A 14889-nucleotide genomic window follows, 5' to 3' on the forward strand; every position below is an offset into this window, starting at 1 on the left:
GTCGGAATTGCTTTAAATACAAGTTGTAGGGAGCAGACTGGCCACTGCTCAGTTACCACGAGGGTCTCTGCGGCTGAGGACAGAACAGGCTTGCACGACACCAAGGCCCCTGCGGCTCACACAGCAGCCGGGCACCACTGGTGCTAAAGGTCACCTGCAGGAAGCAAATCGCACTCAATCTGAGAAACACCTGTGGACCAGTGTTTATTTTTTAGTCACAACAGTGATGTGAGAAGCAGTGCTTAAAGAACATTTTTTCTATCCACCAACAATAAACGTGATTAAACGTTGATAATTGCCTCACAGCTGGCTTTTTCAGAGTCATACTGGGAGGGCCTGAAGCAGCCTCATCCTGTATCCTTGAAACGACTTAAATCTGAACTTCTCAAAGCAGAATCCCTCCCCTCTAATTTAAATTTGTTTAACCACCAGCATCACCATCTCAAAAAAGAAGTTCCTGGCCAGCAAGACACCTGCTAGCTCAACCCTCCTTTTCTTTAGAATAGTCTTCCCCAAACCATTTGCATCACTCCAGCACAGAGCTGCATGACCCCATCCTATCCATAAAGCACCACTTGTCACCAAGCCAGGAGTCGCGTCTGGCATAGCATTATCTTTATCTGAGAGTAGGACTGAAAGAAACCAGGAATCCCCGTGTTATATAAGAATAATTAGGGTTTGATAAACTGATTAGTGTGCTGTTACAGGGATTGCACTAGTAAAGCCAGAATGTTGCTCCCAAATCTTGTTACCATTAGCTTTATTACTGCCAACAGCGGACTGTATCAATATTTTCCCACAACCTAGATTCCACAAAATATTTTTCTCCTATAATATACAAGAAGTACCATATAAGCTCATAGCTAAACCACAAATAAAGTCATTGTAAACTCCATATCCTTTAAGGCCAGCTTTTACGTATAGCCAGAAAAATTCCAGGCTGTATATGTCACACATACACAGCAACCTCACCGTAATTTAGTAACTCATAACAGAACATCCTTTTTTATTCAGTTTAGCAGGTCACTGGATATCCAAGAGGAAGCCCCTTTCTACAGCAGGGACTGTGTCACTCTTACCCACCTGCTCCACCTACTAGATCACACAAATCTAATGGTTGTGGTATCCCTAGACACTGGTGACTAAGTTCAACTATTTGTACTCTAGGAGAAATTTATGCTGGAAGAATCACTTTCATTTTTCCCTTGCCCAACCTGACCAGATGATTATAGGATTGGAAATCTTACCAGAAATGTGCAAACAATCATTTACCAATGTTTTTCAGGTTAAAATGCTCAGATCAGCAAACCTACACATGCTGCAGCAGAAGGATTCTTGTTTTCACTGGCATATGTGGGGCAAAGACATCAACAGCAACAGTAAAAAAATTAGTTTAAACACTCCTTACACGGTTAACATCACTATACTATGAGACGTGTGATTAAGCCAATTTGGAGCAAGCTGGAATCTTCATCTGCTTTCTATTCAGCACTAGCAGTGAAACAAGCGGTTATACCTTCTGTTAACGTATGGCATGACTATATGTCGTGCCTTTAGACTGAACTTTCCTGCCTTACTTTCTTTTTCACTTCTGTTGATACCTCAAAAGTACTTGAACATACAGTTTAAGCAATCCCTATGATTATGTTTTCAATTTGAGACATATATGTTTTGGCATGGAGTGCGCAAAGCCAAATTAAATTACTGTCCCTCCAATGTCAGTAAGGGCTTTCTTGTGTAGAAATTTCAGGGGGAAAAAAAAAAAGAAAAAAAAACACTTTTGATAATCCATTAGATTCTGTTTAATAACAGGTATATTTGGGTTTATTCCACCTCATTTCACAAATAGCTCTGTTTCAGAAGGGAGCTCAGGAATAATGACCTGGCACTGACTTTACATTTGTTTATTTTTGTGCACATATTGCTAGGCAAGCTCTTGCCATAAAGTCAAGCAAAAGCAAAGTCTTTGCTTTTAAAAAGCATTTCTTGCCTCAATGGATGGCACAGTAGAGAAAAAATAAATCTTGTATTCAAAACAAATTTTGTTGTACCCAGGAAAGCTGGACACATTTGAAGAGTCGTACATGGTGACATTTCCCTTAGCCAGTAGTCTCTCTCTTGAATGTTAACTTTTTTTTTTTTCAAAGCTGGTATCGTTTCCATACTTTCCTTGTCACAACAGCCACATAAATATTAAACAAAACAAAACATACACACAAAAAAGTGTAAGTCAGCAGTATATGCTGATGAGAGCACCAACTGCTGTACAGTATTATTTTCCATTACCTTATTGTATCACACAGCATAACATTGAAATGATACCCTTGAACAAGACAATACTGTAAAGCTTACCCTTGTACGGATGGTTGTCATGACCACAATTCAGTAAGGATGGAAAACTAGATCCCAAGTCCTTTTCTCTGTAGTGTTTTAGCATGGGAACAGTGAGAAAGCTCACCTGGGCTCTTCATATCTTAAAACGAGATAAATATGATACATCTATTTTTACATAAACATAACAATCAGTGAGATGATTCACTTACATTACATTTCTTATGGCTTGACTCAGAAAGGAATCTTCACTTTCAAAATTTAAAAAATAGATAAGTGATTTTGTGAGATATAAAGCATTTTGTATTGTCTTATATCTAGGTAATAATTATCATAAAATGACAGACATTATTCTGTCTTTATACTAAAGAAATAAAAATAGCACTGAAAATATTTTAAAATAGACACCTCTCGATATTTTTGTAGACAGACAAAAATATGAATATTTTTTCATCCTTGTATATCAACCATACAGAGGAAAATATATGAATGTTTCTGGATGTAGAAAACACTGATATTGGTTTTCACACAAACACTTTTTTCTAGTACAAGCACTTTACCATTCCCATCTTCTTTACACAATTGTAACTTTTCAAAAAGGATCAGGAAATCCTGAAAAAAAAAATTGTCCCATACTTCCTCATCTCCTTGTGATTGTCAGGATATTGGTAAATGTCAAACTGAAAATATTCTTTTCAGTGTATTCACCATCACAGTCATTACTGATCTAACTTAGATCATCGATACATATAAAAAACATCACATTTGCTCCTCTAATCCTGATCAGTTATTCATATGTTACTTCATTCTCACTTCCTTAATTTTTAACAATCTACTGCTTGTAGCTTTTGAAGATAGAATATCCTTAGATTACTGCAGTTCTATTTTATACTGGAAGTCTCTAAAGCACGTCCGTACCACACACATTAAATAGCAATTGCTCTGTGGGTTAGTATATGATCCATTTGTATCACAGTCTCTGAACTAAGCCACATTTAAACTGGAAAACCATTAGAATATTGTTTACCTTCTATAAAGTAACATTCAACAATTTATCTCTGTTCTTTTCCTAACGCTATCAGTCAAAGTACTAAAGACTTAAAAAAAAATCTCTTACCTCTGCATCTAATAAAATATAAATGAGATGCATGGAAAAAAAAAAAAGTTACAACTTAAAAGAGTCCTTAATACTTGATTCACTTAAAATTTTATTCCAGATGTATAACCTTTCTGAAATTATTTGTAAAACATCAGGATCTTGTCAGGATCTGTACACCTCGTCCTTGGTAGGAGGACAGATCTTCAGGTGCTGTATAGTTCACAATTCAAAGCACTTAGAAGCTGTTAAATGTTCTCATAATTTGAATATAAGATTATTATTCCTAATTTGCAGTTCATACCCTACCACAGCTGAAACCTCTGTTTGCTAGAAAAGGCTGAATAAGAAGTCCCTCAGTTCACATGTATATACAGTGGAAGAAAGGAAGCTTTTAACAGGTAGAGGTATGTCACAGCTGAAATAGTGAGTTTAAAGTATATTATTTTTATGCTATTTACAGCACCTTTGATGTTACACTAGTTGAAGAGGATTTTTTTTTTCTGTAAGATATATGAGCATGTATCTGGTATTTATCTTGGATATACTAATATTCTTTTTATATCTGAAGACAGTGAGTAAGATCCTAAGGAGAAAAAGTAAATATATGCCTTGATATGGCCTTACTGAGGATGCTCAAATGTGAGTTACTGTGTTCTTACTAACAGTACTGTCTTTTCTGTATCAAAGGCTTTACAAGCACATGTAGCATTGCTTTAGCGCTAGAACATAGCTGAGAACCATAGCTCATCATTGTTCTAGATAGTGGGAATCTTGTGAAAGTATGCAGAAGTAGTCCTGACTAATCTTTTCTCCCATCTTTTTCTGGAGGCTAGTACATAAAAATATAAGCTCATTACTCAAGAGCTGGAGTCTGTGAGGTTTAATCCTCCCTCTGCACCATCACTCTATTGCTGTGTTCATATAACTAGCTTCTTCCAGAAAACCAACAGCTGCCAAGATTTGAAGTCTTCGTAAATTGCCTGATCTAAAAGAAGCTCTGGTTCCCAAACTCCTGAGAATTCAGTCATACAATGGCATGATGCATTCCTTTGCTTGTCTTCTAAGTACAGGTCTGAAAGCAGCTACTGAAGATTTAGAGACTTTTAATAATCCATAGTCAGCATTTCAGAGTTAAAGTCTAAGCAGCTACCTTATTCATTCACTTCAGCTGTGCTCTGCCTAGTTGCAAAACTAATTGCAGTCTCAAATGTTTCACTTTATGGTGGGTTATATCATAACCTCTTGAAGCCTGTGGCACCACATTTTTATGTCAAGTTTTTGCCTGCTTCTTTGTATACTATAAAAACTTCTGCAAGAGTAGAATCTCCAGCTCTTGTATGGTTAAATTTTGTAGAAGTACAGACAAGGCTTACCTCTTAACTCCAAACTGAAATTTTTAAAAAGAAAAAAGTTTAATGGCCCCTCAGGACACAGTTACATGGCAGAATATTGCTGTTTCATCTGCAGTGAAAAATCTGTTCTGGACATCAGTCTGGCCGGAGGGAGAATTAGTACAGCATTCCTTCTGCGCTCCACCACCTGGAATGCAGTATGGGCCTTCTCACAATCTTTCAGCAGACCTGCCAAGTCCCACTCAGATGGAAAGTCCCTCACTTCTCTTCTTTTCTTTTTTTAATAGCATCTCTGTATCTGATGAAGATGGAGACAAAATGCTTTTGAATGGTGCAGAATGACAGGATCCTGCTAACACAGCTGTTTGCAGTCCCATAAATTCAGCTGCAAGGGGTGAAGATAAGGCAGTAACCCTTTCTGTTGCTGCTGCCAATCCAAGACAGCCAAGTTTTTTGTTTGTTTTTTTAAAAAAGCATTCCTAGGTTGATGTACTAGTCAAGTCATAAATTCCCTAGTTTATTTTACTACTGTTTATAAAACAGTGGTGCTGTTATATTTGTTAGATTTGATATGCTTAGGTAAAAGGCTTAACCTAAGTATCATTGTTTTGGCTAATCCAAGCATAATATCTATTTTCTTGCATATATTTTGATCTTTCCACATTTGTGCCAAGTTATCTCAGCCTGAAAGCCCTGATTACATTCTAAAACAGCATTGCTTATCTGCATTCACCTGAAAAAGATACATAAACAGGATCAAAATCAATTTTCATTACATAAGACTTTCATTTTCTGTTTTGATAGTCTTCAGAGAGGCACTGATATTTCTACCTGCATTCATCCCTAAAATCTAGAGCTGCCAAGCAGAGAAGCTTTTTTTTTTTTTTGTAATTTTAGTGCTATGTGCTCTTGTGATGAGATAAAAAAAATAGTTAAAGATCAGTGGAAAAACAAAACAACAGACTGTTCAATCACAACATCATCAGGCTGCAAAAGCATAATGTAAGCCAGATTGTGCCTCAGTAAAGCATTAAATTTCTTATATTAACAAAATACCGGGGGAAATGCTCTTGTCAACACAAGTGTTATATTTCAAATAGATTAATGTAATTAAAATAGTATAATCTGATGCTATCATAGCACAGATGTAGTTACCAGATAGCTAAATTTAAAGGTGGGGTTGGGGGGGAACACAACACAGTGACATAGCCTGCTGAGCAGTCCCCTGCCCTAACTTTTGCAACTGGTGTGAATTTTACAAAGCAGATGAACTGAGCTAGGGGCTGGCTGTCATCGAAAGGGGCAGCCCTGCTCCTTCCCTCCCAGCATGCTCTGGCTCCTCTGATGTTACAGTAAACGTCTTCATAGCAGTAAGCAACAAAGCAATCCCCAACCTTGGCAAATAGTTTCCTGGTTGTTCATTACCCTGTGCTTACTCCTCACTGAGACAAGGGAGCACTGGGCCAAAAGAGGGGTGGGGACTTGAGCCCCAGCGAGGGGCTGTCAGTCCAGCTCTTCTTTGCAGTTCGAGCTGAGGGAACAGTTTTGTGTCCCAGACAAACTTGTCCCCCAGCTGCTGCCATGTTAGGTTGCACATAGTTCTGCTAACGGAGAGCTGACTTAGCTGTGCTGCCTGTGCCCGGAGCCACACACGTGTGACTGTGCAATTGGCCAGACAAGCAAACTGCTTGGGCTGAAAAATAATATTTTTATGCATATATATATACACATAGCATATATGTATGTATAAAAATGGGTTTGCTTGCAGTAACTTAATTCTTTTAAAATAGGTTGAGGGGTGCTCGCTCTGCTATGGAGCTGACTGTGCATAAATTGAGGAGAGAGTATAGAACCACAGCAGTGTAAGAAGTGATAAAAATAATGATTTTAGAAAATGGAAATGAAAAGAGGCTTATTTCTTCTATTTCAGTTATAGAATGAAACATCCATTCAGAACAAGCCAAGAAGGAAATACATATCGACCTTCAGTTTTATCCTGCCATCTCTCCTTTGGATAGCCAAATGCATGTTCCACGGTCATGGGCAGCTCATGAGGTGATAACTGAAATATTTGTCTTTATGGGATAGGAGAGTTGCTTCCTGAGCCAGGAAAGCAGGATTTTGCCAAGCAGGACTGCCAAGTAGATGTGATGACCTTGTGAATTCATTTGAGCTGAGGCTTCCCAGTATCACAGGGATCGAGGACCATGCACCTTCCCAGCCCAGGCAGCACCGACGGCCGCACAGTGGTCCTCATGGCTCTGTTGTGCTCCACCACAGCAAATCGAAGTCCATCCTCCTGCCCAGGAGGAAGGCAAAGGGGATTATCCAGACCTGGTGTAAGCAGATGTCGGGACAACTTCAGGATGAGAAAGACCACATTCAAGGGGCCTGCCTGTAAGAAAACACTCTAGAAAGCTGAGACAAACTTAGGAGGACAATGCGCAAAAGGTAAAGCACAGTAAGTATGGGCGAGGATTATCTAATTCAGAAGTCAGTTTGCTACAGTTTAATTGTCCTTCAAATTACAATAGCCTGATGACAGTTTGCTTCTCCCAGGAGCTTTACCAAACTGTCTCAAATTTCCCAGTTAGGAACAATTCTAGATCCATACTTGCCACGAACAGGAGGAAATTAAGGCTAGCATTAGTAAGACACCATGCTAGCATGCTAGGTGATTGCCAAAAGTAGAACTGATTCTCTCTCTCTCTTTTCTTTTTTTTTTTTTCCCTCTCTTGGAATTCAGCAAACAGGCTCAGAGGTCAAGTAGTGATGGCCTCAGAGGACTTTTTAATTTACTGCAGGTTTTGGGATTTAAAATGTCTGTGACAGTGCTATGATGCTAGTAAAGATATAATGCTGTATCAGATTACTAGTGTGATTTAAATATCAGTGGATAGCCTGTGGTGAAAAGGGCATCCGTACTTGCTAGACCTGTAAACCCAGGCCAGAAACTGTAAATTTAGTAGGAGTTAATCACTGATTGACTATGCAGTTTTCTTCTGTTTAGAATCCACATTGAATCATACATACTGGCTGGTTAGAGAGATGGGGAAAAAAAATACTGAAAAGCTGGGTGGTTTCCTCTTTGTTCTGATTAACAGAACATCTTAATCATCTTAATTTAAAATTTCTGACACTTGAGAAACAATAATTGCGGTTAGAGTTTGACTCTGTCCGAAAAACTTGCCATAAACCTATATCCTCAGCTGTGTAAATGAGTCCAGGTTCAGACAATATTGTGCAGAAGGGTTTTTGTGAGGACAGTTGCAGGATAAGAACAGGAGGTTGGGATAAAACAGAGGTAAAATGCAGTCAGCTTGGGTGTCAGTAGACAGTAAGTCTGTGTGTATAGAGACAGTCACAAAATAGAGCTTGGAAACTGTGAATCTCACATACAAGTTGACCTAAACTATAAAGAAGTTATTTAGTATGTAGACAAAATAGAACATATGTATCTGCAGGCATCTAAAATGTTTTCAGAGAAATTGCACTACCAAATACAATGACTGCATTGACCCAACTACCAGTTAACCTTTATCAGAGGTGTAAAAGTCTAACAAAGACCCTTTATGTCTTTAAAGAACCGTTCAATTTACCTCATTCACTGCTACTTTTTTTTCAGGTACACTCCCAAACCCCAAGCCCAAACTGTTTTGTGGGTTGGAAACATGGGTTTGTGGATTAAACCTCCCTTTGTGCAGCTACATAAGATCCAGAAAAGGTTTGACTACTAGCTAAGCCAAAAGAACATGCTTTATCTGCTGTAATGACTGTCAGGGTGTGATGGTGCTGGCATTTTAATGCTCTGTTTGGAAAGAGGGTTCTGAGCGTGTACAAGCAGAGCTCAAGACGTGCACAACAGTAGCACTGTTTACTGTAACAGCAGTGAGTATATTCAGTTTATCACAAAAGATGTATTTTCAATGGGTTTCTTCTGAGTTAATAAATGCTTTAATTAACTCTAATAGTTTATTCTTTATACAGTTAGACAAATTATAGCTACATTTTCCATTGACTTAACTGTATCGAAAAAGCAGAAAGCCGCATGAAGTACATTTTGCATAGTAGCAAAGCCTTGTTTTCTTCCAACTCAAAAATAAGGAATCAAATAGCACAATCTGATGTAGATTAATACAAAAGCAATCTTAAAATAAAGCTTTGAGGCCTATGTTCTTAAAGATACTGTGTGGCTGAATAACAGAATGATTTGGTTGCAGCTCCGTGCTATGTTTTCTTTAGCAGAGAGGCTGGTTTAAGAAGTCCTGCTATCCCCATCTCCTTCTCAGTCCTCCATGCACCCTCAGTGCAGGCAAAAACTGTTTGTTCAGCTGCACTGTGGATGTCAGCACAGAAACTATCTGGGTTGAAAATAACCCCTAATTAAAAATAATTGAATAATATTGATGATCTAGGTTAGAAGACTCTCTCAAAACTGTTTTACCCAGAATAGGGAGGGGAGGAGCAGAGGTGACTATGACAAAGAAATAAAATGAGCTGGGAGGAGGTGGGGGAATGACTACTGTTGTGAACTTTAATATTGTTGAAAAATAAACTTTGCAAAATGGGTCAGTGAGAGCTGCAGTGGCATGCAGGGCCGGGCTTGCAGTGCCTTGCAGAAACTGGGGGTAAGATACTTTTATAGTGTATCAATGTCACGTAGTCAGTCTGCGACTGCAGTGCTACTTACTTCCCAAAAGTTTAATGGAGCATAGAAATAAATATAATACTGCATACTATTTTAGCTTTGATTAGAGTTTTAAACTATTACTTTTCAAAATTGCCTTTTGTCATACAGTTAGGGGAAAAAACTTTCAGAAATGCTGTAATGTAGTAGTTGGTGCTATCACCCATTTAGGTTTTTAAATAGATGGAGCAAAAATATATGTTCAAAATGTGTACTATTAAGTAAAAAACTCATTTTATAGACTACTGAATTTATTCTGCCTCAGTATTATTAATAAAGTAAGAAAACAAGTGTGTGAATGCAGTTCCTTACTTTGCTTAAAACAGCATTTTTGCTTTAAAAAAATGTAATTCTAAGAATAAAATAGTTTTATTTTAGTAATTATGTTTATAGTGGAAATTGCTCCTAACTACCATAGAAATTTAGATGTTGAAAAAAAATGTAAATAACTCAATACCTTATGCCCACTGAAATATTTTCTATCAAAACTCCCACAGTATTTTATAGAAAGTAAGCTACGGGAATTAATTAATATACGATTAATAGACTGCTTACTCTAGGGATCAAAAAAGGTATTTGCTCTGTGCCAGGGATATACTCAACTGGCTGGCTGTTTGTTTTGTTGTTTTATAAAGGGAAGTTAAAACATTTATCTTAAAAAAAAAAAAAAAAGAGAATACTAAAGTAGATCAACTGTACTTATAGCTAATTAACTGCTTGGAATTTAAAGACAATGCCAGTGCTGCTTCCTTTATAATGAGCGATAAGCTTTTAAAGAAAGTTCTGGTAATATAATGACATCAGAATTACTGATTCCAGTAAGATTATACAGGAGTTAAAAAAAAAAAAAAATAGAACTAACAATTTTATAATCCTTACACTAAGAGGTTTCCTAAAAGGAAAGATCTATTTTTCCTAAGGAAAATCTTAAGGAGACATCAGTCTAAGGGCAAACTTTGAACACCTTTTCTTCTTTGCGCATTTCAAGCAGTTCCTGTTTCTACTCCCTATTGCAAATGCCAAACTGTTCTGCATTTAAGAATATTAGTCTTTTGACTTGCATGCAGAATCAAACTGGAAGAAAAAATGGCTTTTTTCTTTTTCTGGGTTATTCTGTTCAGCAACCAGTTCACCATTCAGCTACACAGTTACATGACCGAACAAAGCGAACAACACTGGAGGAGGTGTAAGTTGTAGAGGACAAGGAACCTTTCTTCCGCCCACTTTTTCTCCTCTATACCACAGCTGGCAGAAGGAAGGACATACCTGCACCTCACCAGCTGAGGATCAGTCTTGTATTTTAGTGTGAACTGACCTTTACAGGTAGTTAAGCAAGTATGCCAGACGGTGAACTGAAGCAGTTCTGTTGTGGAAATGTCCTCCAGCAGAGGGGATGGCAGGACAGCTGGGGGTAGCAATGAATTAAACCATTGCAGCTGTTTTCCTCATTGTGCTTAAGTCAGAGCTCTTAATTAAGTATACCATGTGTTGAAAAATATGCCATCCTGCTAGGTAATTTGTTCCAATACTAAACTTCATGAGGAAAATGAAAAGACATCTTTCTGAACTGAACTTTGCTGACATTTCCTTCCCATCGTTGACCTTTTTAAGTCAGTGTCTACTAGCTTCAGTCCTAGAATTCAGTATTTAGAACTTCAGTAGGATTTTTGAAAGAGTGTGGGCGAGAACTTGGATGTTTCCTAGCTCTCTGAGCTACCTTATAAAGTAAGGAGGAAGGTGGAAGTGCTAATTCAGGGTAAGAAGTTTCAGAAAATGGCAGTACGGAATTAAGAAATACCAGCTAGACTATTGAACTTTAAGGAAAAGTTGATAAATAAGAATTAATACTCTAACATTCCGATTATAAAGCAGATGAAGATAAGCAGAACAAGCAGAGTATTCTACTTCAAGTACTGTGATCCAGAATCTCACAGTAGATTGTAACTTTATAATGTAGTTAACTCGAAGGAAACAGTCTGGATAACTAATCAAAATACCCGTGTTTTTAGCATCAAACAGATTATTTTTGCCTAAAAATTATAAAATCATTTCCCAAACAGAAATAGATTAATGCTGGCAAGTGTACTCTGACCATGAATTTTAACATCTAATCCCAACTAATCTCGAGTAAAATCTTGGACCTCCTAACTACAGCAATTAATAGAGGAAGTAGACTTGAAAGGACATGTACATACAAAGGAAGCTTCATTGTATAGCTTGATTGAATCTGAACTGTGTTGTCTTTAGACTTTGAAACAACGAGAACACAAATGCAAACTTGTTTAGCGTTGATTGACTGCTGATGAGGTAATAATTACCTTCAAATCTTTCCCTCTGAATGGAGTATTTCTGGAGTTCTCTCGGTCCTCAAATATAAAAAAGACTAATATAGAGAGATTTCTATTCTGAAACTGTGAAGACATTTTTACTGTAAACATGTTACATTATTAGGACCTATTAACTGCAAGCATGTTAAGTTTTCTAGTGCATTTTGAACTTTAAACAATATACCACAAAAACTAGTAGACATTGCGAGTTTCAAAGCAAGGACTGGAGCACTTGTACCCTGAATTAATCAACAACTTTGAATGTTTAATAATGGTTGGATCTAATCTCAGTCAAGAGCCAGTAATGAGTCACATATGTTTGTCATTTGTCTAACTGTATTAAACATGATTTTTTTTATAGATATGTTTAAATAAGATAGAAATTTCAGTGGTTGCAAACACCCACTTTAATTTTGGCATAAATCCGAGTTACTGATGAAAGGAACTGGACTGCCTCTAACCTAATGCAGAGGAAAAATGAATTATAAATAGTTTGTAGTTCAGGTCATTGTTCTAGTTCTTTAAACAACAACAGAAATGGCTGTGCCAACTCAAGGATAAAGGTAGGCAGCAAGAGAAGAAGGTGAAACTACCTGCTTCTGCAGCAGGCTGGCTTTATGCTAGATTAAAGTGACCATATAAATGCAGCCTTAGACATGAAACTTGCTGGCTAGAAGAGGCTGCTTCCTCAAATACGTTAATGATTTGTTTATAACAATTTAAGCCACAAGGGAGTCCTGAACAGGCTTTGTCTGCTTTCTGGGTAAGAGATGGCTCCACCTACTCACACACTTGAAGCATTAGCTTTCATAAGGATTTTAATGTGATAGGAAATAATCTTTTAGGATAAAATTAAAATTATCCACTCACTAAACCAGAATTCACATAAATTTGCAGGACGGGAAGGAAATAAAATCCCACTCTGAAGGGAACATGAGGGAAAGGTTTGGTCTGAAGATTGCACAAGTCCCCAGATCTTCATTCTCTTCCACAAAGACAAACCTAAGGAAGGCAGAATAAAACCAAATACCCAGACAGATCTCCAAGCAAGCACATTGACAGCTAGGCAATATGAAGAGTGAAACCTTTACATTTTTGTAGACATCATTTTAGGAAATGTGGTTTTACTTTAAATCATTATCACATTTTATACTATGTAAATACATTGATTAAACTTAAGCACCTGGTAACTGTCAAATACTAAGGCATTCCATTCCTACTGGTGCTAAAACTGTGGTACTGCTTAGGATCACAGAGCGTGTCTTAGGACTATCCATGCTAGGAAGCCATGATAGAAGTCGGTAAAAGCTGCTGTGGGAAAGAAAAGTCTTGTGATTATTAACATTAGCCAGAGGCTCACTGCATTAATATGATGGTGAGGAGAGTGTGTGAACGCTGAGGTTTTCCCATGGAGTCTCTTATGATAGTGTTCAAGTTAAATCACTATGTGGGTGCAGCTGCTTCGAATAACTATGTAAGAATCAAGTCCAGCTGTATTGCAGTGAGTTAATGTTTAGCTTTTGCTTAAGAATAATGTTAAAACCTGTATTACTTGCTCAAGTAACACAGAGCTTCTTTCAAAATAAATTGGTTATAATTCTTTATTATATTTTATAAAGGTGCACATCAGGGCATCCTGAAGAATTCAGATTTCTCTCTGTGGTTTACTATTCTCCTTATTAGTTTCATACTTTCATTCATTTTATGTCCAGAATTACCAGATGCTTCAGCACATGTAACAGCTGTTAATTTTTTCTGAGTCATGCTTAGTACGTAATAAGCACCAAGTTGTCACAGTACTGAAAGTGATCATATGAAGGTATTATAAAGCCACATTTACCTTTAACACTGAGTGAAAAACAGTGCACATGTATAATCATCAGTGGATTTCTTTCTCACTAAATCTGTGCATCACAATATCAACTCAGTGTTGATACAGCTGGATAAGAAGTATTAACAGGTAGCAATAAATCAGCGTAACTTTTACTGTTTTGGCATTAAGACATAACAAAGTGCTGGCACTGGCTTACAAAAATGAATAATGTGTGAAACGCAGAATGGAAAGGTATGCGTGAATGGAAAGGATGTTCTGTAAATACATCAGTACAATTTATTTTCTACCTCTGTTGCTTTTTCTGCATCTGCCCCCCGATCTTCAGAATTTGGTTTTATACACCTACTGAATGCCATGGGCATTGCATCTACTGAGGCCTAACTGGGAATTTGGTGTTTAACAGGTAGCTGAAAAAGGCTGAAATAGCCTTACTTTTTAGCATCTAGCAAAGACTGATCACAAAGAATAACTAAATACTTCAGTGCTGGCATAAAGCACCTGCTCTCACAGATGACTAAGATATCATGTACTAAGTGAAAAATATATCCCCTAATGAACATATGCCAGGAACTGTTTGGATCCAGATGTAACAGGAATGAAACATTTAGATCCTGGCCTGCCATATGGGAGACCCACATTTCATGATTAATCCCAGCCTCTTGTTCCAAGGGTTGGCATAGAGCACAGGATGAAGTAACTGCTTGAGATTATTCAGCAAAACGTTTAAATATCTGCTCTGTAGTTTTCTCTTGTGTTGCCTTTCCGTTGCATGCCCATAATCTACCTGAGCTTGTGCAAACCACTGAACTGTAGAGGGAGGTGATGCAGAAAGCACAGCCATCTGGGCCTGCCTGAATAGGAAGAGAAAAAAAACACCCTGACTGTGAGAGTCACTGCCTGTTATTAAAGCCAGGATTGCTTTTACAGGACTGCCAAATCTTACTAATTAATTTTCAGATTTATACTTCAGAGTGAGTCTGGCAGTGATTATATTATTCAAAAAGCGGTCATGGAGTGTTCTTAAATCTTGAAGTACGACTCCCTTTAAATTCTGAAGACTTTTAATACTTTATGACCTCCTAACATTTGGTTTCCAGATACACATCTTTCCTTGCCAGCAAATCGTTAACTTATTCTTACACTAGCATTTTTGTAACCTTTCTTTTAATCAAAGCAGATTTTTTGGTACACGTACAAAACGAAAAAGGCCACAGCATGTTATGGTCATTTCATTATTTTTATCCCCACACTGTGTCATT

Source organism: Anser brachyrhynchus (genome assembly GCF_964034855.1).
Source record: "Anser brachyrhynchus genome assembly, chromosome: 8".
Lineage (NCBI taxonomy): Eukaryota > Metazoa > Chordata > Aves > Anseriformes > Anatidae > Anser > Anser brachyrhynchus.